Raw genomic sequence first — 27902 nt, 5'->3', positions numbered from 1 at the left:
TGTTCTATTTCTGTACTATTTACCCATTTTTTTTGTTTTTTTTTTACTTCTTTGGAAGTTTGAGTTGTTTATTAAGCAGTTCAAGTCTTCTATGTTAAACAAAATTTCATGATATAACATTTTATGCTATCCCAAATGAAGCAGCATAACCAATTGTTCTGATAGGCTCATCAACTATCATTGTCTGACTGATAATGTGTCTTCACACAGTAAAAAAATATGAGTAAGGAATTTCACAAAGACTTAGTGTAAATAAAGGTCCTCAAATGGGGTCAAAAAACAAAATAACAAATGAATCACAAAAGTTGAAATACCCATTATATTCTATCCTAGTTGCTTAATTAATGACCATCCTTGCAGTGATATATCTAAGGATAAGAAATGTGATATCTTTTATGTGGGTAGGGATGCATCAGTTTATTTTGTGGTGGACAGTGGGTCATTCCATGTCAAGTCCACCAGGTCATGACAGCCACCTCTTTAGATTTTGATGAAACTTGGCACAATTGTTGCATTTGCAATCCTATTGATAAATACCAAATTTTATTTCTCTATCTCTTATAGTTTTTTTCTACAAATTTTTTTATTTTCTTGATTTAATGCAATTTTAGGCCTTGGATTTTGCATCTTGCAATGTAACTTGTACTGTAGTAACTTGTACTTGTACAATGTAACTGTAGCTTAAAAAAATATTATCTTGAAAACTATTTTAGATATCACCATGGAACTTTGCATAATATTTGATCAAAATATTTAAAATCAAGAAAAAATACATTCACTAACCTTTCTCAACTCCAAAAAATAATAAAAATACTATAATCAGAATATATTTTTTATTTGTAAACCATTGCTGGGATTTACTAAAATTGCAATATCTCAGGTCTCAGACCTGGTAAAGTGTTCATTTTTTTTGCATACTCCTAGATACATAGGCTAACATATGAACAAAAAAGATTTATGGCTTTTTCACACTTTTAGTTAATATTCCAAAAAGTAGAATATTATTAAGAAATTATAAATTTGTGGTTTACTTACTTGTAATAAATGTGAAATAAAATAAAAACTGAAGTCTAAGAATCAATATCTTTTACAGCAGTTATTAGTTCTGCTTGTTATATTTTTTCCACTTCATCGAACACTCTTCTGTTTTTCTGATACACTCTTTTTTGAAGTAGTCCATTCTGCCAGTACTACTTGATTACAGTGCTTGATCAACTATACTGACTGATAATGTGCTCCAAAGGTATTATGCACAAGTCTTCTCTTTGAGGCCAGTAAAAGCTGGCAGCAGGCCGTGAAGGGTGAAGAAAAAGAATTTCAGCATCTTCTTCTTCATGAAACACAGTTTTAACAAGTCCAAAGTACCACTTTCCATTGTAGTTTGCAGCCACATAATGGTTTAAAGATGGTTGAATGCAGACCCAATCCATAGCAGAATAAAAAAAACATAGAGTAGGATTAGGACTATCAGTAGTCCTCCTTATTTCAATTTGATTTGTATTTAGTGGTCTGAAATAATTGAAAAATTTTAAAACCATCATTTAAAAATTGTGACGCTAACTCCAATCTAAAAGCTTCAGCATTTTTTTGTCAATAAAGTGAAAGTTTATTTTTTCTATGTTGACTTTACAGAAATCATAAACTGCAGTTGCTGTCTTGATTTGATTTTCATCTGAAAGTTGATGGCTGGCGAATTCTCTTTATAGTTCCCCTCAAGCCATCACATATTGATTTCCTGTGGCTTGTTGCAAAGAATGAATGTTTGGCTTTCATTCTAAAGTCTTCATGATTTCTATTTTCTATTTTTGTATTGACCAGCACAGCCGTCAGTGAAATAATGAACTGGATTAAAATTGGTTTATTTTGTGAAATAAAATCGGTTTATTTTGGGGTGATTTTCTTTCAGCTACTTTGAAATTTCTTTTTGTACATAATTCACAAAACAAGTGTCATGTTGTATATCATCACTTATGAAACAATGGTTGGAAATTAAAACTTTATCATCCTTTTCAAACAGTTTGTGGTAACAAACTGTAGTAAGGAGTGACCCTGGTCAATAGTAACCAAAACTCTAAAAAATGGAATTTTGATACCAATAGCTACATCAAAAGAATTACATTTTAATGCTGATTTTAAATATATTCAAGTTGAGTCCAACTGGATGAATTGTGTTCTAGTGGTAACTTTGGTTCTGTGATAACTCTCTCTCTCTCTGCTTCTGGGCATGCTAATTGCTTGACTAGGACAGCTAAGACACCAATGCTAGGCTTGATATATATATATATATATATATATATATATATATATATATATATATATATATATATATATATATATATAAGTTTATGTATGAATGAAGTACACATATGTTCGTTTGTTTCCTGTGACCATACATTAAAACAGCTAAAGAAAAAAAGATTGAAATGTTGGACTTTGGTACAACTATATTGAAAAATGTCATAGAAAAGAAGTGTCCTAAGGTGTGAAAATTCCATGAAAGAGAAAGAAGTCCTTGCAAGATGCTAGCAAGGCCATATCCAGAGGGTAGGTCTGCTTCCCCCCCTGAAATGTTTGTTTGACTCATAAAAACGTAAAAATTGAAGATAAAAAAAATTTTTGATACGTTTTTTGAAGTTTTTGTATATATTGATTATATAATCATGTGCTGGCGATGGCTGTCGTCTGTACCGAGTTGTCTCACCAACCAAAGTGCCGAACTTGGGAACACCGACCATCAATTTCTTGCAGCCAAAATAGGGCTTTGCCTAAAAGCTACTAAAACCAACCAGTACATTTGAGTGACCTTATCCTGAGGTTTAGCAAAATGCTGCTGTCTAACATCTGGATAACATCATTGGTTCTGTGATAACTCTCCACCTCTGTTTCAATGATAACTTTGGATTTCATTTTGATTGGTGTAAGAATAATTTTCACCGAATTCCATTATTACAATTGCTGTATTCAAAGTCGGATCTTCTTTCAGTTTTTTGAATGTATTAGACTGTGATTTTGTAATATATGAATGTGGGATTAGGTTTTCTACCGATTTGCTCAGTAAAGAAATAAAGCTTTCAATGCTGATTGATTGGTTAACCATTTCTGTCCTGTGAGTATTAACCCATTGGCTTATAATTATTTCTTCTTCTGAATCATAATCTTCACTCAATTTTGCAGTTAAATATTCAATCAGGGCATCATCAGACAGACAGTTGTCACAATGGCATAGCATACTCTCACTGTTTCCAACATTACAAACCAACATCTTGATCAAATCTTTTTAACTTTCTTCAATTTTTACACCATCTAGTAACAATTTCAAATTCTGGTGCATGCTCCATACACATACTGTATGGGTACCTGCTGACCCAGCAAGGACACACCACTTTGGTCTTATACTGCACAATTTCGGGAATCCTATTTTCAAGTTGGGGCATTCCCATTTAAAACAAGAGTAAAGCTCTCTCAAATTACTGAGAATAAGTGTTTTTTGCATATAAATATTTTTTTTAATGCTCACTTTATCTTTTGCTCTGGGTAAAACTCTTGAATTCTCATCACTTTGGTAAAAGTCTGTCACAAGTTTAACTGTGTTTTTGGAGTGTATTACCTTTTTTAGGGTCAGGGATAGCTAGGATACCTTTTTCTCATTTAAGTTTTCTTGCTTGTTTTACCATATATTCGGTCTCCTGAAATTCTGTAGCAACTTTTTTCAGGCACCAAAGTCAGAATCTTGACTTTTTGGGATCTCCCAACAGACATAAGTTTTTCTTTTAAAAGGCCCACAAGCTTATCAAAATCTTCTGCTTTTTTGATAAAATTTATTTTTTCTTCTGACATTTCAATGCCATAATCTAGAGCTTTGGAGATTTTTTCTTTACTTCTTTTGTTACTTTTTCAATTTTTTTTTGTAATGCAATCCCTTACTATGTGATGACAAATTATCAAGTTTAATTAGAGCTAAACCCAAATAATCTAAGGCTGCATTTTTTTGTGAAAGGGAGACATTTCTAGATTCAAATGAATCCACTTCAATCATTAGTTCATCATCAGATTCATTTTAAGTGATTTTAGTTTTTTCTTCACAGAAGTTTTGACATGACTGACATTCAACATTATTTATGAGTAACAAAATTACAGACCAACTTGTCTTTTTGTCTAGGTTAATTAAAAATATTTTTTTCACACAATTGTTTTGAAAAACTTAGATACACTTCTTAGTCACTTTTTTATTGGCTTGTTGTGTTTTTTAATGAATCTATGCATACTGTTTGATATTTTTCAAACACATTGAGAAAGTAGTAGCTATGATGGGAACAAACATTTTTAAATTGAATTAAATTGATTCCTACAAGCTTGAGGATTTGTCATTTTGATTTCCGCTTACCCCATTTTAAAACTTTAATTTACTTTCAAACCAAATGTTTCAAGTTGCATTTTCTTTTAGTTGGTCTGAAATTTTATATTTAGAGGGAACTCATGTCTCAGAGCTCTTATTTTGAATCCCGACTAGATTTGGGGACACAGGAGGGAATTGAAGAGGGAAACCGAAATCTTGGAAAACGCTTAGATTGGAGAAATTGGGATGAAACGTAATGGATAGAATAAGCAAATGTTATAGATATATTACTAACATAACCGGACTGAATCCGATCTCTTTGGGGGAGCTGGGGGGGAGGGTCTAGCGCTTTGGCGAGTTTGGTGCTTCTGGACGGGCTAGGACAATCAAAATTGGTAGGCGTGTCAGGGACCCGTACAAATTGTCTTGATAAAGTTGTTTCTCCCAATTCGACCATCTAGGGGGGGGGGGTGAAGGGAGGGGTAAAATTTAGAAAAAATGAGGTATTTTAACTTACCAGTGGGTGATCGGATCTTAATGAATTTTGATATTTAAGAGATTGTTGTGTTGTCTCATAGCTCTTATTTTAAATCCTTACCGGCATTAAGCTTCTGATTTTGCTTCTAAACCAATCTATTGATTCTTAGAATTTTGATTCTATTGATTCTAGAGCTCATACCATATGAGCTCTTGGCTCTTAGCTCTTCTTGCCTCGTCAGATGTGTCATATGAGCTCTTAGCTCTTGTTTTTTCAGTAAAGTTAGAATTATGTTCTGCCCTTGAGAAGGTATGGGGTTTGCCAAAGACTTATATTTCCCTTCAAGACCTTTCAACTACACTGCGCAAAATGGCCATCTAAAATTTTTATCGGATGTGTTTTGGTAAAGAGTGTGTTAGGGAGGTGGAGGGGTTAGTGGCCCTCTAATCACCTTCGACTATTAAAAGGGCACTGATTCATTCAATTGCTTATCGAATCAGCTGTTTTCTAAGTTTTTATGACAACAAATAGCCATCTAAAAATCTCTATCAGATGTATTTCGGAAAAATAGGAGGTTTGGGGGGGGTATCCATCCTACAATCACTGAGTCTTAAAAAGGGCACTAGAACTTCGGATTACGAATCCAATGAGCCCCCGCCGAAGTTTATAAGATCACCTTTTCTATATATACGTTATGTCCCATAGGGCATAATTTACAACTTTTGCCTTAAGGATTGTGGTGTGGGGGTGGTGGCCATCTTCAAAGACATAATTTCTGAACGTTTAAATTAAGTTGAGCAAAATGTATATCGCAAAATGTTTCTTAGATGCGTCTGGGGAAATGTTGGGCGTGGGAGGGGGTTAGTTGCCCTTCAATCATTTTCGACTATCAAAGGGGCACTGACCCTTTCAGTTTCCAATCGAATGAGCTGTTTTCAAAGTTTGTATGACAGCAAATGGCCATCTTAAATTTTCATCAGATGCATTTCGGGAAAATACGAGGAGTGGGGAGGGGTATCCGCTCTCTGGTCACTCTGAATCTAAAAAGAGTAATAAAACTTCTGATTAAGAATCCAATATTCCCCTGTCAATATATATATATATCTATATATATATATATATATATATATATATATATATATATATATATATATATATATATATATATATACCCCAGGGCATAACCTACAACCCTTGCCCTGAGTGCTCTGGAGGTTTGTCATCCCCAAAGACATAATTTCAAGACCTTTCAGTTACGTTGAACAAAATGGCTAACTCAAAATATTGAGTGGATATGTTCGGGGAAATGGTGGGCTTGGGAGATGGGTTAGTTGCCCTCCAAGTGCTTTCGACTATTAAAAAGGGCACTGGCTCTCTCAATTTCCAATCAAATGAGCTGTTGTTTAAGTCCTTTGGACAACGAATGACCATCTCAAAATTCTCAAAACAACCATCAGATGCATTTCAGAAAAATACGAGATTTTTTTTTTGGGGGGGGGGGAATCCACCCAACTGATCACTTTTAATTAAAAAAAGGGTACTAGAACTCTTGATTACCAATCCAATTAGCCAATCCTTGATTACCAAAAGTTTATACGATCACCCTTTCTATGTTTAAGTTATATCCCCCCTGGGCATAGCTTACGAACCCTTCTCCTGAGGGCTCTTGGGGGGGGGGGGGGTCATCCTCAAAGACATAATGTTGGAGTTTTCAACTACGTTGAACAAAATGGCTATCTCAAAATTTTGATTGAATGTGGTTGAGGAAATGGTGGATGTGTTGGGGGTTGGTTGTCCTCCAATCACTTTCAACCACTAAAAACAGCACTAGCCATTTCAATTTCCAATCGAGTGAGTTCTTTTGAAGTTTCTACTACAATAAATGACCATCTCAAAATTTCTATCAGATGCATTTCGGGAAAATACTAGTTATGGGGGTCTGATCCACTGTCTGGTACTATGAATCTGAAATAGGGCGGTAGAACATATTATTTCCAATCAAATGAGCCCATCCCGGAGATTTACATCCTTTCTATATATACCTTATTTTTCCCCAGGGCATAACTTATATCTCCTGCCCTGAGGGCTTTGGGGGGGGGGGGGGCTTCATCCTCGAAAAAATGATTTCCAGACCTTTTAATTACCTTAAACAAAATTTTGATTAGATCTGTTTGAGAAAATGGTGGGCTTAGAAGGGGGTTAGTGGCCCTCCAATCTCTTTTGACTATTAAAAGGGCACTCTCCGTTTCAATTTTCAATAGAGTGAGCTCTTTTCGAAGTTTCTACAACAACAAATGGCCATCTCAAAATTTTCATCAGACGCATTTCGGGAAAATACAAGGTTTGGGAGGGGGGCATCCATCCTCCAATCACTCTGAATCTGAAAAAGGGTGCTAAAACTTCTGACTAGCAATAAAACTTCGAATTCTGCTAATCCGTCCACAGGGATCAGATAAGGGGCCGGTCATGAAAAGACAAAACTTTGAATCTAAGTCTTGGGTTGCTTTCTTTGGACTGTTGCCTTAACTAACGTTTTGTTGAGATCCACCAACCTCATTTGGCAGATCCCCTGGTGTCTAGAATCAAATGTTGTTAAGAATTTAGAGTGAATAAGCCCAAAACCATGAGTCCAGTCCACCTGAAAGGCTTCCTCCTCCTTATCATCAATAAGGTTGTATTGTGCAAGCTTCTATCAACTAATAGTCTTGCAAGACTCTTTGGCTTCTGAGAGCACGCTTGATTGTTATAAAAGACTCTCCGATCGAAGCTCTATCCCCGTAATGTAGGATGTCCAACCTCGTTCAATAAGATTAATAAATGTATTCACACCTCAAATCTGGTTAAGTTGTAACACTTAGCACCAGAGCGGTAATAAAAATGGTTTGCCGAGTCTCCCTTACTCGCGATCACTATCAAGGCCTTAGTTATTCAAATAAAGTACGATGTTAAAAGGAAGGGAAGAACTGTTCGTTTGAAAATTTTAGTGACTGGTGCAGGACCGTAAGCACAAGAAATGTATCAAGATTTATGATAATTTTCGCTATCTGTGAAATAGTAACCAACCAATAGTGTTAATAGTAGACAAGACATCTATTAATCGCGCCTACTACCTTTATTTCGATTAAAAAGAACTGAAAGGCCTACTGTGGATAGTGTGGCTGAAAGCCGGTAAAAGTTGGTAATTAGACTATGTTTTGTCCGGCTAAGAAGCAGAACATCATCAGTATATGCAACGTGACTAATGCCTAAATTATCATTGTAAAAAATTGACGGTTGAAGACGTTGGAGACACGAAGCTAAAACATTTAAATATGCCCGGGGATAACACGGCACCATTGTCATACATTGTCAAAAGCACTAGATATGTCAACAGTCAAACAATACAGGGGAATTTTTTGAGCAACAGCTTGTTTCATTAGCCGAAACAGAGATTGGTTGATACGGTTGAGATTGGTTGATACGAATTGGGAGGATTGAGTTGACAAGCTTTGTAAAATGATTTTGGAGATTATTCTTAAATGAAAGCAAAATATTTTTATAATGAGAAACGAAGTCACATAGCCGAAGAGACGAATTAATTGGAGGTGAACACTTTACACTGTTTATAACACAATCCCAGGATTTCTTGTCACAAGGACCATCCCAGGCATTCAGTCTCGCTCTACGCAGGGAATATTTGTACTGTCGTTTGGTTTTCTGTTTTATTTGATGTATTGAACCAGAAGAAGGACAATCACAGGCTATCCACATACGGAGCCAGAACTTAGCTTTTTGTTTAGCCATATTCACTTTAGGATCAAATGTCCAAAAGGGATTGCGAGTACCCTTTTGCACGCACTCGGAGGGTACAGCTTTTTAGCGGCAGACTTTAGACAGAACACTATTTGCTAATAGTACTTGTTGATATCTATCCGAGTTGAAGTTGTACATACAGATGTTTGCAATAAGTGGAAAGGCACTTTAATAGATGATAATAACTGGGACAATGTCAATACATAAAGTGGAACATTGGTATTTTCCCAATCTAACTTTAAGAACCGCTTGGGACAGTTACGTTGCACAGAGCTCGCCATGGAGCAAGATAGTTGGCACGTGATTGGTAAATGATCGTCGTCGATTTTAGAGTCGTCCACATCAACTATTGATGAAAGTAGAGTTGAGTCTGACACAATTACATGATCAAGATTGGAAGTAAGACCACCACGATTGTGAATATAAGTAAATAGAAGATCTTTATCAGCAAGATGGAATCCTCTGGGTAGTGAATCCAGAAAGATTTCAGATCGGTCAGAATTAGATAATAAGTCAGTGTTCATGTCGCCGGCGAGAGCCCATTTGGTATTTTGTTTTGAAAGGTCACTAAGTAGTGTTCGTTCTATTATATTATTATGTACTATTTACCCTTATTTTATTTTTTTTGCTTCTTTGGAAGTTTAAGTCGTTTATTAAGCCGTTCGAGTCTTCTACGGTTAAACAAAATTTGATTATATAACATTTTATGCTATCTCAAATGAAGCAGCATAACCAATTGTTCTGATAGGTTCATCAATTATCATTGTCTGACTGATAATGTGTCTTCGCACAGTTAAAAAATATGAGTAAGGAATCTCACAAAAACTTAAAGTGTAAATAATGGTCCCCAACAGAGGTCAAAAAACAAAATAACAAATGAGGCTTAGATCACATAAGTTGAAATACCCATTATATTCTATCCTAGTTGCTTAATTAATGACCATCATCGCAGTGATATATATATAAGGATAATAAATGTGATATCTTTTATGTGGGTAGGGATGCAGCAATTTATTTTGTGGTGGACAGTGTCAATTGAGAGCACACATTTTAAAAACGGCTGTTTAAACGAAAAATAAAGTAAATCATAGAAGAGAATCGTAAGAAAATCAAATTTTCTGAACGATATGGATTGAGGACCCACTTTGCAAATTGGATATTTCTTACAGTACCTAACTAATGTATAATACTGGGGTTACATTTTAGTAATAGCAAAAGAAACTCCCATCAAATGCAATCTAAGGTACTGTTGTTTTCTTCATCTTTTGCATTTTTGCGCTGTTGCTTAGTTTTTGTTAGCCATTAAAAAAGCACCATATCATTATACTGCATATGTGACACGATTCTAATTATGTGTTAACCTACTTAGGTAATTAGTTCTGATTCACGTGGTCGTGTGACCTTAAAACCTGAGTCACGTGAACATACAATATTTGCGTTTTGGGCGTGATTAAAGTTTCCTTGTCCAGTATTTTGCGGGAAATACCGTTCACTGTATTAAAGACCAGATGATTTTAAAAACAGCTTGTCGTAAAATTTGAAGGAGAACAAGGAGTAGAGGGGGGGGGGGGTTATCTCAAAAGATTTCTCTCAACTAGTCATTGATCAACTTTTCAATCTGGACTTTGGTGGTGAACAGAAATTACTTCGTATATGAAAGGGGCTGCTTCCTCACCAACATCCCGCTCTTTACGCTAAAGTTTTTTACTGTTTGAAAAAGAAGAGTTGAGAGAAAGAGTCAAACTTTAGCGTCAAGAGCGGGATGTTGGTGAGGAAGCAGCCCCTTTCATATACGAAGTAATTTCTGTTCGTTTTAAGTTTTAATTTTGCTCCTTACTTTCAGTTAAAAAAAACTTGTTTTTTTATTTAATTACTTGAAAGAATGCAAATTCGCTTAAGAAGATCGCCTTGAAATCATTTTTCAATCGCTTTCATGATTCAATAATGAAAATGAAATTTTAAAAACTAAAGTAAAAATACTTTGAAAATGGAATGTGAAATCAAAGAGAATGTTGCATACTTTATTTATCGGGTGTCTTTTATCCAATGTCTAATTTCTCCAGGAATTGAAAAGCCGTCGGAATTGAAATTCTTTTTCTCTGCTTCCGGCGGTCAATCAAATTGTGGTACTTGTATGATATTAAATAAAAAAACAAGTTTTTTTAAATGAAAGTAAGGAGCGACATTAAAACTTAAAACGAACAGAAATTACTCCGTATATGAAAGGGGCTTTTCCTCCTCGACACCCCGCTCTTTACGCTAAAGTTTTTTATTGTTTTAAAAAGTAGAGTTGCGAGAAAGAATCAAACTTTAGCGCAAGGAGCGGGGTGTCGAGGAGGAAAAGCCCCTTCATATACGGAGTAATTTCTGTTCGTTTTAAGTTTTAATGTCGCTCCTTACTTTCATTTAAAAAAACTTGTTTTTTTATTTAATTTCTGAAAGTTTTTGAATTAATGCATGTCTGATTTTGGCTCTCCGTACATAAATTACTAAAATGAAATTTGCATATTAATTCTTTTTTTGGCTAAATGGCTTTCTGTTAGTTTTGATCAGATGATTTTGAGAAATAAGGGGTGGGGAAGGAGGTCTAGTTGCCTTCCAATTTTTCGGTTACTCAAGAAGGCAACTAGATCTTTTAATTTTTAACGAACGTTTTTATTAGTAAAAAAAAACGTAACTTAAGAATTAACTTACGTAACTAACGTACATAACTTACGTTACGTTTTATCCCAATTCTTTAAGAATGACCCCTGAATCAGAAAGGCCGTAGAATAAATAGTTGAAATTATTTAAAAAAATTTTAGCATAAAGAGTGAAGTATTTATCTCCTCCTAAATACCTCGCTCTTTATGCTAAAGCATTTTTAGAACCCTTCATATGCGTAATAATCTCTGTTCGTTTTAAGTTTTAATGCTTCTTCTTACTTTCAATTGAAAAAACTTTTTCATGTTTATATTTTCATTGTTTTTTTTATAGTAATGCTAGAAAGTCCTGCGCCCTTTTCATTTAATTTCTCTTCCCCCATGAAATACTCCTCCAAGGAAAGATCCTCCCATATAGCCCCCTCCCATGAACCCCACACCCAAATCAAAAAAATCCCCCTGATAACATCAGTACACTTCCCAGTAACCATTACTGTATGTAAACATTGGTCAAAGTTTGTAACTTGCAGCCCCTCCCCCAGGGACTGTGGGGGGTAAGTCATCCCCAAAGACATAGTTATTATGGTTTTCGAATATGCGGAACAAAATGGCTATCTCAAAATTTTGATCCGTTGACTTTGGGAAAAAATGAGCGTGGGAGGGGGCCTAGGTGCCCTCCAATTTTTTTGGTCACTTAAAAAGGGCACTAGAACTTTTCATTTCCGTTAGAATGAACCCTCTTGCAATACTCTAGGACCACTTGGTAGATACGATGACCCCTGGAAAAAAAAAAACAAAAAAAAAAAAAAATAAACACGCACCCGTGATTTGTCTTCTGGCAAAAAATACGAAATTCCACATTGTTGTAGATTGGACCTTGGAATTTTTTCTATAGGGTTTTCTGATACGCTGAATGCGATGGTGTAATTTTCGTTAAGATCCTATGACTTTTAGGGGGTGTTTCCCCCTATTTTCCAAAATAAGGCAAATTTTCTCAGGCTCGTAACTTTTGATGACAAAAACTAAATTTGATGAAACTTATATATTTAGAATCAGCATATTTAGAATCAGGGAATGCCTTCACCTAACCGTATCGCTGCTGTTTCGACATGTGTAGAATTGGATCGTGAACAAAGTTACAGTACGAGTGATCTATTGTCGTATGTACAAAATAACATTTCCAAGTTAACTTCGGAACAAAAAGACATTTATGATACGATAGACTCAATTTCAGGACGTATACAACTACCTGCTGATTTCTGTAATTTAGTGACGTCCAAAAATGAATTGATTGAAAAAGTATTTCCGAATATTCTAAAAAATTATAAAAATAATAAATGGCTAAGTGAAAGAGCGATTCTCGCACCCAAAAATATAGACGTCCACGAAATCAACAATATTGTTTTGACCAAGATTCGAGACCAGGCAGTCCTTTACAAGTCAGTCGACACAGTTTTGGAACCAAATGAAGCGGTTAATTATCCATCTGAATTTTTAAATTCCATAGATCTTTCAGGGTTTCCACCACACGTGCTACAACTAAAAATAGGCGTACCAATCATACTTCTAAGAAATATCAACCCACCAAAGCTTTGCAATGGCACGCGACTTGCCGTAAAAAAAAACAATGGAAAACCTAATAGAGGCCACAATTTTGACAGGGCCTTTTGAGGGTGAGGCTGTTCTTATTCCTCGCCTCGCATTCCCATGATTCCAACGGATCTGCCTTTTCAATTTAAAAGATTGCAATTCCCAATTCGATTAGTATTTGCAATCACCATTAACAAAGCTCAAGGTCAATCATTAGAAAAATGTGGTATAGATCTTAATACTGATTGTTTTTCCCATGGACAATTGTACGTTGCATGTTCGAGGGTCGGTAAACCTGACAATCTATTTATATGCAGCGACAATTGGACAGCGAAGAATGTTGTATATTCGCAAGTTTTACGCAGTTAATTTGTATTGTATCTATCTATCTATATAAAAACGAGTTGTGTGTATGCATGTTTGTTTGTTTGTAAAAAGAGCGTTTGCATATGACGTCATTATTAGTACATACGGCTTTGTATATGCACAGACAATGGGAAAGCCAAGAATGTTGTATATTCGCAATTTTTACGTAGTTTGAAACACATATATAAATCTGTCTATATTCACAGGTGGGACACAGGGACACAACTACAATGGCGCGTAACTAATATGGCGCGTAACGACTTACGTGTGCGGGGGGGGGCTTGGGGGGCGCGAAGCGCCCCAACAGCTAGTATGTAATAAAAACATGAGAATACAAAACTTCTTTACGTAAGCTAATTTATAAGTTACGTATATCTTTTACTAAAAAAAAGATTCGTAAAAAATTAAAAGTTTTAGTTGCCTTTATCTTAATTAACCAAAAAATCGGAGGGCAACTAGGCTTCCTCCCCCGCTCTTTTTTCTCAAAATCATTCAATCAAAATTATGAGAAAGTCATTTAGCAAAAAATAATAATAAATATGCAAGTTTCGTTTTAATTATTCCTCTATTCCTCTGCGGAGAGCCAAAATCAAAACATGCATTGATTGAAAAACGTTCAGAAACGTTTGAAAAAGAAGAGTTGAGAGAAAGAGTCAAACTTTAGCGTCAAGAGCGGGATGTTGGTGAGGAAGCAGCCCCTTTCATATACGAAGTAATTTCTGTTCGTTTTAAGTTTTAATTTTGCTCCTTACTTTCAGTTAAAAAAAACTTGTTTTTTTATTTAATTACTTGAAAGAATGCAAATTCGCTTAAGAAGATCGCCTTGAAATCATTTTTCAATCGCTTTCATGATTCAATAATGAAAATGAAATTTTAAAAACTAAAGTAAAAATACTTTGAAAATGGAATGTGAAATCAAAGAGAATGTTGCATACTTTATTTATCGGGTGTCTTTTATCCAATGTCTAATTTCTCCAGGAATTGAAAAGCCGTCGGAATTGAAATTCTTTTTTTCTGCTTCCGGCGGTCAATCAAATTGTGGTACTTGTATGATATACCCCCGAGCACTCAGATTGTTCATTCACTGACGCATTGTAAAAACCGTTTTTTTTTTTTCGTTTGTTTCTTTCAGCTTAGCGTGAGACAAGACAAAGAGAAGTAATATAATAGATGGAAAATATATAATTTATGGTATATATTTGTACATTGCACATTTGAGGGAGGGGGGGGGGGTAAAGTATTTGGATAGTTTTAAGTTAGAAATACAAAAAAAGTATTTGAAAGTATTATTGTTAAGTGTCAAGTTCTTACTACATAATATGGAGAATAATCGTGCCTAACACCCGCTACACTCAACTACTCAAGTTTTTTTTTAATTAAAAACACGCAAAAAATGATTTTTACGAAGTTTTTCTTATGGAAGTAAAGTGTGAAGTCGTCTAAAGTTTATTAAAAGCCCAATTCTGCTTAAATTCAAGGAATATATACCATTAAAAGATATTTGCTGTAAGGATCAGGAAAATATCAGTTTTGTGTGAACCACGACAACCTATAAAAAAAAAAAAAAAAAAGAGATCTTGGTAGCTTGCAGAATATACTTTAAAATCTCCTTTGTTTGTTTTTTTTGGTCTGTGTTGTACTGGAACACAGACATCCTGTTTTTGGTTTCTTTTCTATTCAGTTTTTGTACTCCAGAGTGTTTTTTACTTTTTATTGGTAAAATTTAGGTTTATATATATATATATATATATATATATATATATATATATATATATATATATATATATATATATATATATATATGTATGTATATATATATGTATATATATATTTATATAATTTTTTAATTATTTTTTAGGGACCTTCCTCTGGTTAGAGACAGTACTCTGTCTCTACTAGTGGTAACGATTGTTTATACCTGTGCAAATGTGGCATACTGCACAACACTTTCTCCGGCAGATGTGTTACCTTCTGAAGCTGTTGCAGTTGTAAGTTGTTTTTTTCTTATCTGTGTTGTTTCATGAGGTTAAAAGATACGTGATTACAACAATTGTTTTGGTCGGGTGGAAGCTGGTTAATAACAATTAATACTAAAAGCAGGAAAATTAATTAGCCAACTTTAGGAAGGAAAAAATGGAAAATGAGGTAAAATTCACAAACGAAATTCAAGTTTCCCACACATAAAGCATCAGTAAGACCATTGATTCGAGATGGTATGTTAACAAGGTGAAACCTATCCCATAATTTACTGTTACGGTATCATCCCGGCAAACGGAGACAAAATTTAAATATCGGAAATATGTATTTTTTCTTCCCGAAGAAATGGGTAGTACCTGATAGGAAAAGAATTGCTGGAGACCTAAAACTGAAGTAAAAACTACATAGATCCTTTCGATTAATGTACCTTTATTCAGCTCATTTTGCAATTTGTTACCTTTAGATTCTTAACCGCTTTATTTATCAGGATTGAACAGTTAGAAGAAAGAGAAAAACTGAAGTTGTTTATCGAGGCCTTGTTTGTCTTTTTTATTTGCACTGGGATGGCTGAGGGGAGGATCTTCACCGAAAGATACCCATTTTCATTCTTTATTTGTTTTACTGGCTGTTTTTGAAAAAGTGTGGGATACGCCCTTTCATTTGGGGATGATGAATACTTTTGATGAGAAAATTACAAAAAATTCTTCTGACAGCAATCTATTCCCGTGAAGCGGCTACAACCCTGTTTTGGATGAAATAAATAGTATATATATAAATACTTTTGCCAATATATTACACAGACTTTCAATATATACCGATGACGTCAGTGGTTCTATTATTTTGACAGGAATAGTTATGCAGGTTACGTCTATCACATGCTTTAAATGACCTGTCGGATACATAATTCAACACCATTGTCAAATGCCAAATTCATTAGTGCCATCAAGTTACACACCTTCGATTTTATTGGCTGATATGAAATACAGCTTGCCTAAATCGATGAGAGAGCTTGGCAAAGTAAGTTGATTTCGGGATGCAAATAACTTTTTTTCTTCTAAACAAACGAGTAAACATATCAACTTTGTCTATTGAAGAACTTCAGGCAGTGTAAATATACCAAAGGGACTTTATGGGGAATCTTTAATTTATTTTGATAGAAATTCGCCAATTGAGATAAGAATAGATTGTTCATCCGTACGTTATAAGGAAGGACGAAAATTCTTAATGTACGAAAGGATTTGTTAATAGGATTTTTAAATTTTGCACCTTAAGGTTGGATGGTATATCTCATCCCATTTAAGGAAAACCGTATTCATTAAAGATGAAATATTTTTGCCCTCATTAACATTGTTTCTTTTGATAGAGGGTTAAGACCCTTCGTAAAAGTTTTCCGACATGATGAATTATGAATTCCCTTGTATAATTTTGCTTCTCATGTGATACAAGTAGATTGGTTTTTGTTCTTTTTTGGTCTCATTTTTGCCGTCAAAATAGATAAATTTCTGTAACCAAAACGTGTAATCGTAACCGAAACGTGTAATCGCAACCGAAACTCTAAAAAAGCGATTACAAAGCTCTAAAAATGGATCTCAGTCATTAATTATTTTGATAAAAATGAATGCATCAAATGAATGGAATTTTTATGCAGGTTCTAAATATATAACAAGCTTTGAGTTTGCCAAATTTTCGAAAAAGGGGGAACCGCCCCTTAAAAATGCAAGTAATCTAGATGAAAATCGCACTATCATATTCAACATATTAGAGAACCCCATTTCAAAGGTTTCAGGTCCCAATCTATAAAGAAGTGGAATTTCGCATATATTTTTTCTCAGTAGAAGCATCACGAAAACGTGTTTTTTTTTTTTTTTTTTTTTTTTTTTTTTTTTTTTTTTTTTTTTTTTTTTTTTTTTTTTTTTTTTTTTTTTTACAGAAGTGGGCGTGTTAAGCCAATGGTTATAAAAAAATTGGGAGAGGGTCATTTGAACAGAAAATAAAAGTTCCAGTATCTTTTTATGCAGCCAAAAAGACTATGCCACATAAGTGGTGTTTTCTGGCACCAAACAGCGATTTAGCCCCAAAGTGGCCAAACAATTTGAAATTCTGAGATAACCAATCATTTTAAGAACACCAAAAAACCATGTATTGAACCTATTGGTTAAAATTCCATGTTTTAGAGTTTCGGTTACTATTGAGCCGGGTCGCTCCTTACTACAGTTCGTTACCACGAACTGTTTGATTATGACTGTGAATGGCAATGGGATGAGGTCGGGAGTCGAGTTTGTCTAAGGTAGACAAACTAGTTATACATCTTGTTGGTAGTTACTGTTATTCTGAACATTATATTTTGCATTCCAGAAGCAGGAGGGAAGCTTAAATCAGAAAATGAAAGCGAAATACTAATAACTTGTAGGTTGAGCGACTAACTTTTTTAGGGGGGGGGGGGGCTATCTCAGGCAGTAGAAACTGAGCTTGCAGTTCTTTTTTGTGCGTAGTATCTGGCCAACCTCTGATTGACAAATATGAGTCAAAACAAATGAAGAAGCACTTGTTTTCCCCTAAAGCACCATTTTTTAAGAAAAGTCACTAAGTTTTTGCAATCAAATGTATTGGCAACTATGGATACTTATTCCTGGATGCTTATCACCCATGGATATTAGCCCTGGATACCCATCTCCTAAAGAACTGTTGAATTATAGCGGTTTTTTGTGTGTTTGGGGAAAAGGCTTCTCCAGAAAATGTATCACACATAGAATATGTGATATATCATGGGGAACCAAATTCAGGAAATTGAGAATAATGAGACGGTATCCACGCCTCTCACAATTTTAAATTTTTGAAAATTTGCTTATTATGCTTTTAGTGTCCGTTTGTCTTTCAGAATCCCCCCCCCCCCCCGATAAATTTCAGTTCACATACCTTTACTTGCAAATGATATTTGTCGAATTTCTAAAATAATAAAAACAACCCACTTGGTTGAGTTACTTCTGTGTACTTTTTAGGGAAGCCTTTAGAGAAATTCTCTGTAGAAATAGATAAGCTTATCTTTTCTTTTCAGACATTCACTAGCAAGTTCAACGGAACTTTCGCAAGGATCATCGCATTGTTTGTAGCTATCTCTAGTTTTGGAGCGTTGAACGGATTAATTTTAACATCATCAAGGTGACCTCATTTTCTTCTTTTACCTACGATTTATTGCCTAAGCCCCAGATGGGACATACATCCGTACTTGGGGAGAATTAAATAAAATAAAATAAACTTTTTTTTAACTGCAAGTAAGGAGTGACATTAAAACTTAAAACGAACAAAAATTACTCCATATATGAAAGGTGTTGTCCCTCCGCAACGCCTCTGCTCGTTACGCTAAAGTTTGACTCTGTCACAACTGCACTTTTTAAAACAATAAAAAAAACTTAGAGTTTCCACTAATTTCATATTTTCAAATTATTTTCATAAATCTTTATCTTACCCTGCTGTGATAAATCAATAAAAAAAAACTAAAAAGGAATGAAATATAAAAACTAAAGGATGTTCTAAACCATATATTTTGCCTATGTTTTGGAACATTTATAAAACATTCCAAAATCCCTTCTTTTTCAATTCTATTTATTTTTCATACTTTACCTTTGACTGCTCAATTTTATGCGTTGAGGTAATATTTTGTGGCGTGGAAATTTTGCGGGACGCACTCCTCGAGGGGAGGGGGGAACCTACCACCCTGTAAATAATCCGCATTCTTTGTTGAAAGCCTTTATCAGCACATATTTGTTCTAAAGCGTTTTTTAGTGTTGTGATACTTTTGTTGCCTGATTCTGCATACAAATAAGATAACTGCTTTTCTAAGCTTCCATCTATTCTATTTAAAACAAAACAAAAATGTTGCAAAACTCCTTTCTTGTTAATTTATCATGAAGATGAAGCTTGAAATATGCAGCACATACCACAACTCACCAAAATACGCATGTATGTATTTTTGGCGCTGTAGTCATGGTTAATTTTAACGATATCGACAATTATGACTATATTGCGGCTTAGGCGCAATAGTTACTTTCTTTTATCTTTACTTTCTTTTACGTGTTTTAAGAAAAGGAGCAGGGTTATAGGGGATGATGCTGGGAATTATGGAAATGAAGATATTAGTCATTGTTGTTTATCTTAGGAAAGTTAAAAAACAGATTTATAATCTGTCCCTCAATGAATATGCTTGGGTAATTGGCACGAGAATGTATCATGCAGATTTATAAAATTTTCTTTAATAAATATTCTTTCACAATTGACAAAAAGAAGCGTCATGTTAAACAGTTCGTGGTAACGAACTGTAGTAAGGAGCGACCCGGCTCAATAGTAACCGAAACTATAAAAAATGGAATTTTGATACCGATAGGCCTAGTTACATCAAAAGAATCGCATTTTAATGCTGATTTTAAATATATAAGTTTCAAGATTAGTCTTACCCATCAAAAGTTACGAGCCTGAGAAAATTTGCCTCATTTTTAAAAATAGGGGGAAATACCCCCTAAAATTCAAACGATCTTAACGAAAATCACACCATCAGATTCAGCGTATCAGAGACCCTTATTGTAGAAGTTTCAAGCCCCTATCTACAAAAATGTGGAATTTCGCATTTTTTGCCAGAAGACAAATCACAGATGCGTTTTTTTTTTTTTAAAGGGGGTGATCGTATCGACTCATTGGTCCTAGAATATCGCGGAAGGGCTCATTCTAACGGAAATTATAAGCTCTAGCGCCCTTTTTAAGTGACCAAAAAAATTGCAGGGCACTTAGGCCCCCCCACGCTCATTTTCCCCCCAAAGTCACCGGATCAAAATTCTAAGATAGCTATTTTATTCACCATAGTCGGAAAACCAAATAACTATGTCTTTGGGGACGACTTACTCCCCCGCAGTCCCCGTGGGAGGGGCTGCAAGTTGCAAACTTTGACCTGTGTTTACATATAATAATGGTTACTGGGAAGTGTACAGACGTTTTCAGGAGGTTTTTTGTTTGTGGGGGGAGAGTTGACGAGGGGGGTTAAGTGGGAGGAACTTCTCATGTGGGGAAGAGACTTTCAGTGGAGGGGGAGCAGAATTTTCTAGCATTATTTAAGAAAACAATGAAAAAATAGATATGAGAAGTTTTTCCTACTGAAAGTGGGGAGCAGCATTAAAACTGAAAACGAACAGAAATTATTACGCATATGAGGGGTTTACCTCCTCGTAATACCTCGCTCTTTACGCTAAAGTATTTTTAGTAATTTCAACTATTTATTCTACGGCCTTTATGATTCAGGGGTCATTCTCAAGGAATTAGGACAAAATTTAAGCTTTAGTGTAAAGAGCGAGGTATCGAAGAGGGGTGAGCCCCCTCATATATGCAATAAAAACATACGAATATAGAAGTTTGCTACGTAAGTTAATTCGTAAGTTACCTATATTTTTTACTTATGAAAACGTTCGTAAAAAATTAAAAGTTATAGTTGCCTTTTTAAGTAATCAAAAAATTGGAGGGCAACTAGGCCTCCTCCCTCGCTCCTTTTTTCTCAAAATCTTCCGATTAAAACTATGAAAAGGCCATTCAACCAAAAAAAAAGTAATATGCAAATTTCGTTTTAATTATTTATGTGCGGAGAGCCAAGATCAAAACCTGCATTAATTCAAAAACGTCCAGAAATTAAACAAAAAAAAAAACAAGTTTTTTTTAAATGAAAGTAAGGAGTGACACTAAAACTTGAAACGAACAGAAATACTCTGTATATGAAAGGGGCTTTTCCTCGTCGACGCTCCGCTCTTTACGCTAAAGTTTCTTACTGTTTCAGAAAGTAGAGTTAAGAGAAAGAGTCAAACTTTAGCGTAAAAAGTGAAGCGTTGAGGAAGAAAAGCCCCTTTCATATACAGAGTATTTCTGTTCGTTTCAAGTTTTAATGTCGCTCCTTACTTTCATAAAAAAAAAAACTTGTTTTTTTGTTTAATATAGGGTAAAATTGATGTTTTAGAGTTGTCTTAAAAGTCTTCTATAGCTGCCCTTGTTTTTATGGCACTTGGTATTAACCAAGTGACTTATAGCAATCGCCAATTCTGTCGGTCTGTCTGTCTGTCTGTCGGTCCCGGTTTTGCTACTTTAGGCACTTCCAGGTAAGCTAGGACGATGTAATTTGGCAAGTGTATCAGGGACCGGACCAGATTAAATTAGAAATAGTCGCTTTCCTGATTTGACCATCTGGGGGGAGTGGGGGGCCGGTTAATTCGGAAAAAATAGAAAAAATGAAGTATTTTTAACTTATGAGTGAGTGATTGGATCTTAATGAAATTTGATGTTTGGAATGATATTGTGTCTCAGAGCTCTTATTTTAAATCCCGACCGGATCTGATGACATTGGGGGTAGTTGGAGGGGGGAAACCCCTCCACTCTCTTTACTACTAGTACTATGAAGAACTCACCGCAGCACCAAGCCACTGGAGTCCAACACAGCTACGCACGCTCCTCTATCCCAATTTATTCAGAGCCTCCCTCTTTACACCCTCCCAGAAAGTTTCTATTCCCTTTAAATCTTTCTTATAACATCCTCCCACCTCAACTGCGGACAACCTGCTTTCTGTTTAGCCCTAGACAGTTGGCTGAAAAGGACAATTTTTGGTAATCTGTCATCCTTTATCCGCAGATTATCCGCAGTTCCTTTATCCCCTAGCTATATCTACCTTTCTCCCATTACAGCCCTACAAAGCGGTATTTACCTACGATATTTGCACCACCTACTGTTTGAAATACGGTCTGTCAGAGGGTTTCATTAGTTTATTTATAATGATTTATTTACGTTTTAAGCATGATTTTTTTTTTTTCACTACTTCTGCTCCCCTTTGGTTTAAATTAGTTCTGTACTTATTTTAAAAAACTTCTTTTGTTGAAACATCTTCTGTTTGTTAAGTTAAAAAATTTAATTTCTGTAAGTTTTGTTGATATTTTTTTTATTGATGAATAAAAGCAAAAAGATTTTGGGTTGCTCTTCATATTCTGGACAAAATTTTGCTAGGAATTCTAAAAATAGCTATATTATAGAACTACAAATGGTTGGGTACGGGTACTAGTATTTTAAAAAATGTGAACAATTTTGGGAATTTTTGGGGGGTGAAGCTGTTCCGTCGTATCTACTGTTACAACCTTTGATATAGACGAATAATGATCAAACACTTCGTTGTAGGAATTTTTTGTGTGTTATATTTTGATTTAATAGCTTGTTTGTTTGCATTTATGCATTTTGAGCTAGTATATTAGCTAATATAGTTCCAATTTGTTGTAAAAAAAAAAGAAGGAGATGAAGAATCCGTGACAAGATTTGTTTCCAGTTGCGATTCCCTTGGTTCTGAAACTTTTATTGAGGTGTCTTCACGGCCTGAAATTTTAATGAGATCAAAAAAAGAGATCACACTAAGAATATAACACACTAATAACACACACTTTCAAACTAAGAATCAATACAACCATTTTTTTTCAAACATTCTTTGTCGCTGATGAACTTCCTTCGGTCAACAAATCAAAATTTAGTATCTACTTGTCCTTTCCGTCCAATATTCCCTCACAGTTTCAGCTAGGTCGCTTAAGGCGTTAATCTATACCATTAACCGTATATGAACTATTGAAGACGTCTCATTCTGATATCCTGGATGGAGATAGTGTCATTTGATTTAGCTCAACATCACCTTCAATATTTACAGAAAGTTTCAAATATCTTAGCCGTTCCTGCTGTATTGCAGATGAACCATTTTGACACCCTGGATGCATACAGTTCACCGATTTAGTTCAATATCCCCATCGGCATTCCCTCAAGACAGAGTTTTTTGATTTAGTTTAACATTTCTCTCAACTTTCGGTGAAAGTTCCCACTTAATACTCTTAAATTTTCCCGAGTTATTGCTCGGTCTGTCAGAGGGTTTCATTAGTTTATTTATAATGATTTATTTACGTTTTAAGCATGATTTTTTTTTCACTAATTCTGCTCCCCTTTGGTTTAAATTAGTTCTGTACTTATTTTAAAAAACTTCTTTTGTTGAAACATCTTCTGTTTGTTAAGTTAAAAAATTTAATTTCTGTAAGTTTTGTTGATATTTTTTTTATTGATGAATAAAAGCAAAAAGATTTTGGGTTGCTCTTCATATTCTGGACAAAATTTTGCTAGGAATTCTAAAAATAGCTATATTATAGAACTACAAATGGTTGGGTACGGGTACTAGTATTTTAAAAATTGTGAACAATTTTGGGAATTTTTGGGGGGTGAAGCTGTTCCGTCGTATCTACTGTTACAACCTTTGATATAGACGAATAATGATCAAACACTTCGTTGTAGGAATTTTTTGTGTGTTATATTTTGATTTAATAGCTTGTTTGTTTGCATTTATGCATTTTGAGCTAGTATATTAGCTAATATAGTTCCAATTTGTTGTAAAAAAAAAGGAGATGAAGAATCCCTGACAAGATTTGTTTCCAGTTGCGATTCCCTTGGTTCTGAAACTTTTATTGAGGTGTCTTCACGGCCTGAAATTTTAATGAGATCAAAAAAAGAGATCACACTAAGAATATAACACACTAATAACACACACTTTCAAACTAAGAATCAATACAACCATTTTTTTTCAAACATTCTTTGTCGCTGATGAACTTCCTTCGGTCAACAAATCAAAATTTAGTATCTACTTGTCCTTTCCGTCCAATATTCCCTCACAGTTTCAGCTAGGTCGCTTAAGGCGTTAATCTATACCATTAACCGTATATGAACTATTGAAGACGTCTCATTCTGATATCCTGGATGGAGATAGTGTCATTTGATTTAGCTCAACATCACCTTCAATATTTACAGAAAGTTTCAAATATCTTAGCCGTTCCTGCTGTATTGCAGATGAACCATTTTGACACCCTGGATGCATACAGTTCACCGATTTAGTTCAATATCCCCATCGGCATTCCCTCAAGACAGAGTTTTTTGATTTAGTTTAACATTTCTCTCAACTTTCGGTGAAAGTTCCCACTTAATACTCTTAAATTTTCCCGAGTTATTGCATATATGCCATATTGACATTCATAATGCACTTAATGTCTCCTGAATTAGTTCAATATACCTCTCGATATTCACTCGAAATTTTTACTTAATACTGTTAGGTGTTCCTGAAATATTATAAATGCGCCCTTTTTTTACCTTTATGTTCACAGTTGCTTTTGACTTTGTTGTACAATGTTTGTTTATTCCCTGAAAGTTTCTACTGTGGTCTATGGAACTTCCTGAGATACTGTCAATATGTCTTTTTGGCAACCTTGATGCACATAGTGCGTTTTGATTTTGATCAGTACCATCTGTACAATTATCTGAAAGTCGCCTTAATACCCTAAGAAGTTGCTGAGATGTTTTTGATATGCCCTTTTTTCAACCTGAATACAGGTAGTATCTTATCGTTGAATTCAATTTGCTCTCTGATCATTCCTTGAAAGTTAAACTTGATATCAAAAGCTGTTCGTGACATGTTGCGGATACTGTCTTTTGACAATTTGTTCGGGATCTATCTCAACATGCACCGAAGGTTTCAGCTTTATACTTTAAGCAATTCTTGTTATATTATAGATTCATCATTTTGACGAAATGGATGCACATAGTGTCTTTCGATTTAGTTGCGAATCCTCCCCCAGAATCCTCTGAAAGCGTCTACTAAATACTCTTAGCCGCTCTTGATATTTTGCAGACGCGCCTTTTCGACTACTTAGGTGTATATAGTATACTTTGATTTTGTTCGACACCCTCCTCACCAATGATTGAAGGTTTCAACTTAATACCCTTAGAAATTACTAAGATATTGGAGATGTGCTCTTTTGACTACCTGGATGCACATATATTCTTATGATTCAGTTCGATTTTCTTCTCAACCTTCTCCTTAAAGTTTAAACTTAAAACCCCTAGCTGCTCAGTTATTGTATACTAGCCATTTTGACAATCATGATATTAGTCTACTTCTAGTCTACTTTCATGTTTAATTCCTGGTCTGACATGTTAAGAGCCAAAATAATTGGACAATATCAACGCGGTAGCTCCTGAAAATGTCTGGGACAGCACTGCAACGCAACTGTGACCATGACTGGGGTCTCATTCGGAACCGGTTTTAGACTGATTGGAAACCAGTAATATCTGGATTGCCTCGTGGGTTGGACCTCACTTCCTCAAGGCCATAGTCACACAACAGTTGCATGCGCAATCAGTTAGCGATTCTAGTCTCAAAACAGTTACCCCGTGGCCACTGGGCCTTAGTCGCTCCTGAGCCGTTCTTGATAGTGCAAATGCGTCTTTCTTACGACCTTGTTACACGTAGTACACCTTCCTGACTCTCATACAGTTCACCACCCTTCTCACCATCCCCCAAGACCTGACTAAATTGGATTTCAAAGGATTTCAATAAAAGGGCTACCAGAATTGATAATAAGTCAAATACGCTTAGCGACATATATATATATATATATATATATATATATATATATATATATATATATATATATATATATATATATATATATATATATATATATATATATATATATATATATATATATATATATATATATATATGAGAGAGAGACACTTTTATTATACATATCATCAATATACAAAACAAACCACATCAGCCACTTTAGAAAGTCAGAGACTTGTTAGTAGTGGCTGATAAACATTAATGAGCACCAATACCAACAACATTAACAAAAAAAAAAAAAAAAAAAAAAAAACAAAAAAAAAAATAAACAAAATGAAACAAAAAAATTGGGAACAAGAAAACAACAGGAAAACAAAGAATAAAAAAAAAAAAAAAAAAAAAAAAAAAAAAAAAAAAAAAAAAAAAAAAAAAAAAAAAAAAAAAAAAAAAAAAAAAAAAAAAAAACAACAACAACACTTAAAAAAAAACAAATCAATAAGCCATCCAATTTAAATTATATATTTATTTTCTACTCAGAAGGTGATTCTTCAGTCTACTCTTAAACTGGCTAACATTTTCAGATAACCTTATACTCATTGGTAAAGAATTCCACACTACTGGTCCAGCAAACTTGGGACCAAAAATATATATATATATAATATATATAATATATATATATATATATATATATATATATATATATATATATATATATATATATATATATATATATAATATATATAATTATATATATATATATATATATATATATATATATATATATATATATATATATATATATATATATATATATATATATATATATATATATATATATATATATATATATATATATATATATATATATATATATATATATAGTATATATATATATATATATATATATATATATATATATATATATATATATATATATATATATATATATATATATATATATGGTATAATATATTAGTTCTTCATCACTTTTTCGATGGTTTTATCTCCGTGGGGCTCTTATAAAATGTAAATTTTTTAAATCACACCTTATCTACCCATGAAAGTTTTTGCCCAGAAAATTCCTTTTCCGCCAAAAACTAATCCATGCTACCCCCGCCCCTCCTTAGGTAGTGCTCATTTTCACATTTAGTATTTATCTTGTATTGACTAATTCAGTTTTAAGGAACACATTTGTATCTGTGCTTTTCCTATATCACAAAATGTTCCAGGAAAGTCTAAAAGGATTTGTTAATAGCAAGCATAATTACATGTGAAGAAAAAAGGTCTTGACCAGACATCGCAGCCATCGTGAGGTTTTCGCTCTTGTAATGTATTTAGCCAGTCTTCAAAATTTATCTTTTTGTAAATTTTTTAGTTCGGAAAAACATACTGTCTATTGTCTGCAAATGATTGACCTTTCTTTTCTTTTCTAGATAATGAAGTAGCTGGGCAGTAAATTTCGGAACTCTCTGTATAAGGCTGTTCTCTGTTGCATTCGTCTTTTTGTGTATAGACGCTTATTTTTACATAAAAAGACAGTGCAGCAGAACTGGTTTCTTATAATTTTAAAGTTTAAATAAAAAAAAACAAAAAAACAAGGGTTCTAAACCTCAAGTTAAATAGAATCTCAGTAAAATTCGCGTATATTTTTTTTGCTCCCCTTTTTATATTTTACTAAAAAAAATAGAACCCTCAAAAAATTTTTAATCAATTTTGCTTCAATTTTTTGCTCATCCTTCACCTAACGGATTTACTGCTCATTGAAGCTGTGCAATTATGTGGCCTCTGCTCCTGATAAAGAACCTCTTCCTGACTCAACATACAACAACATTTTTTTATTTTATATTTTAATATAAATTTAATCAATAAAATATTGTTTCTTTATATTCTTGCAAACTGCTTGTTGTTCTTAGAGCTAGGGATAGTTCATAGGGACGGAGTACAAGATAGAGAAAATTAAAATAAATACATAACTATGTTTATCAAAACAATTTATGAAGAGCACTTACTATACACGAACAACTATTGTATACTTTCAACTTTAAGCATCCCCTTTTAAGAAGGGGATGCCATGAAGGAAAAGTGATATTGTGGTTATGTTTCAAAAACAGTTTCGACAGACCTATTTTGGGCCCGCCATTTTATATTTGCGGATTAATGCTAAACTTAAAAAATGTAGCTAGGACTTATATATAGAGTGAACCTGATAAAAGTAGGAAATGGGATCTTGCTTGTCCAAAAACCCCAATGCCAAGGTTTACTGTATCTATATGCTTACTAATGGC

At 34.1% G+C, this 27902-nt stretch overlaps 1 long non-coding RNA gene across 2 annotated transcripts in view; it reads left to right on the top strand.

The window, feature by feature from the left end:
* The window catches only part of LOC136033685 (uncharacterized), a 113807-nt gene extending 86306 nt beyond the window's left edge, over positions 1-27501 (top strand). For both annotated transcript variants that reach the window (XR_010618990.1, XR_010618991.1), the window contains exons 2-4: positions 15063-15192; positions 18237-18340; positions 27051-27501. This is a non-coding gene — a long non-coding RNA (uncharacterized LOC136033685). The remainder of the gene's footprint in view (positions 1-15062; positions 15193-18236; positions 18341-27050) is intronic.
* The last annotated feature ends 401 nt before the right edge of the window (positions 27502-27902 follow it).

This window comes from Artemia franciscana, chromosome 12 (genome assembly GCF_032884065.1).
Source record: "Artemia franciscana chromosome 12, ASM3288406v1, whole genome shotgun sequence".
Taxonomy (NCBI): domain Eukaryota; kingdom Metazoa; phylum Arthropoda; class Branchiopoda; order Anostraca; family Artemiidae; genus Artemia; species Artemia franciscana.
Note: the sequence above shows the minus strand (reverse complement) of the source record. Positions and strands in the feature narration are given on the sequence as shown.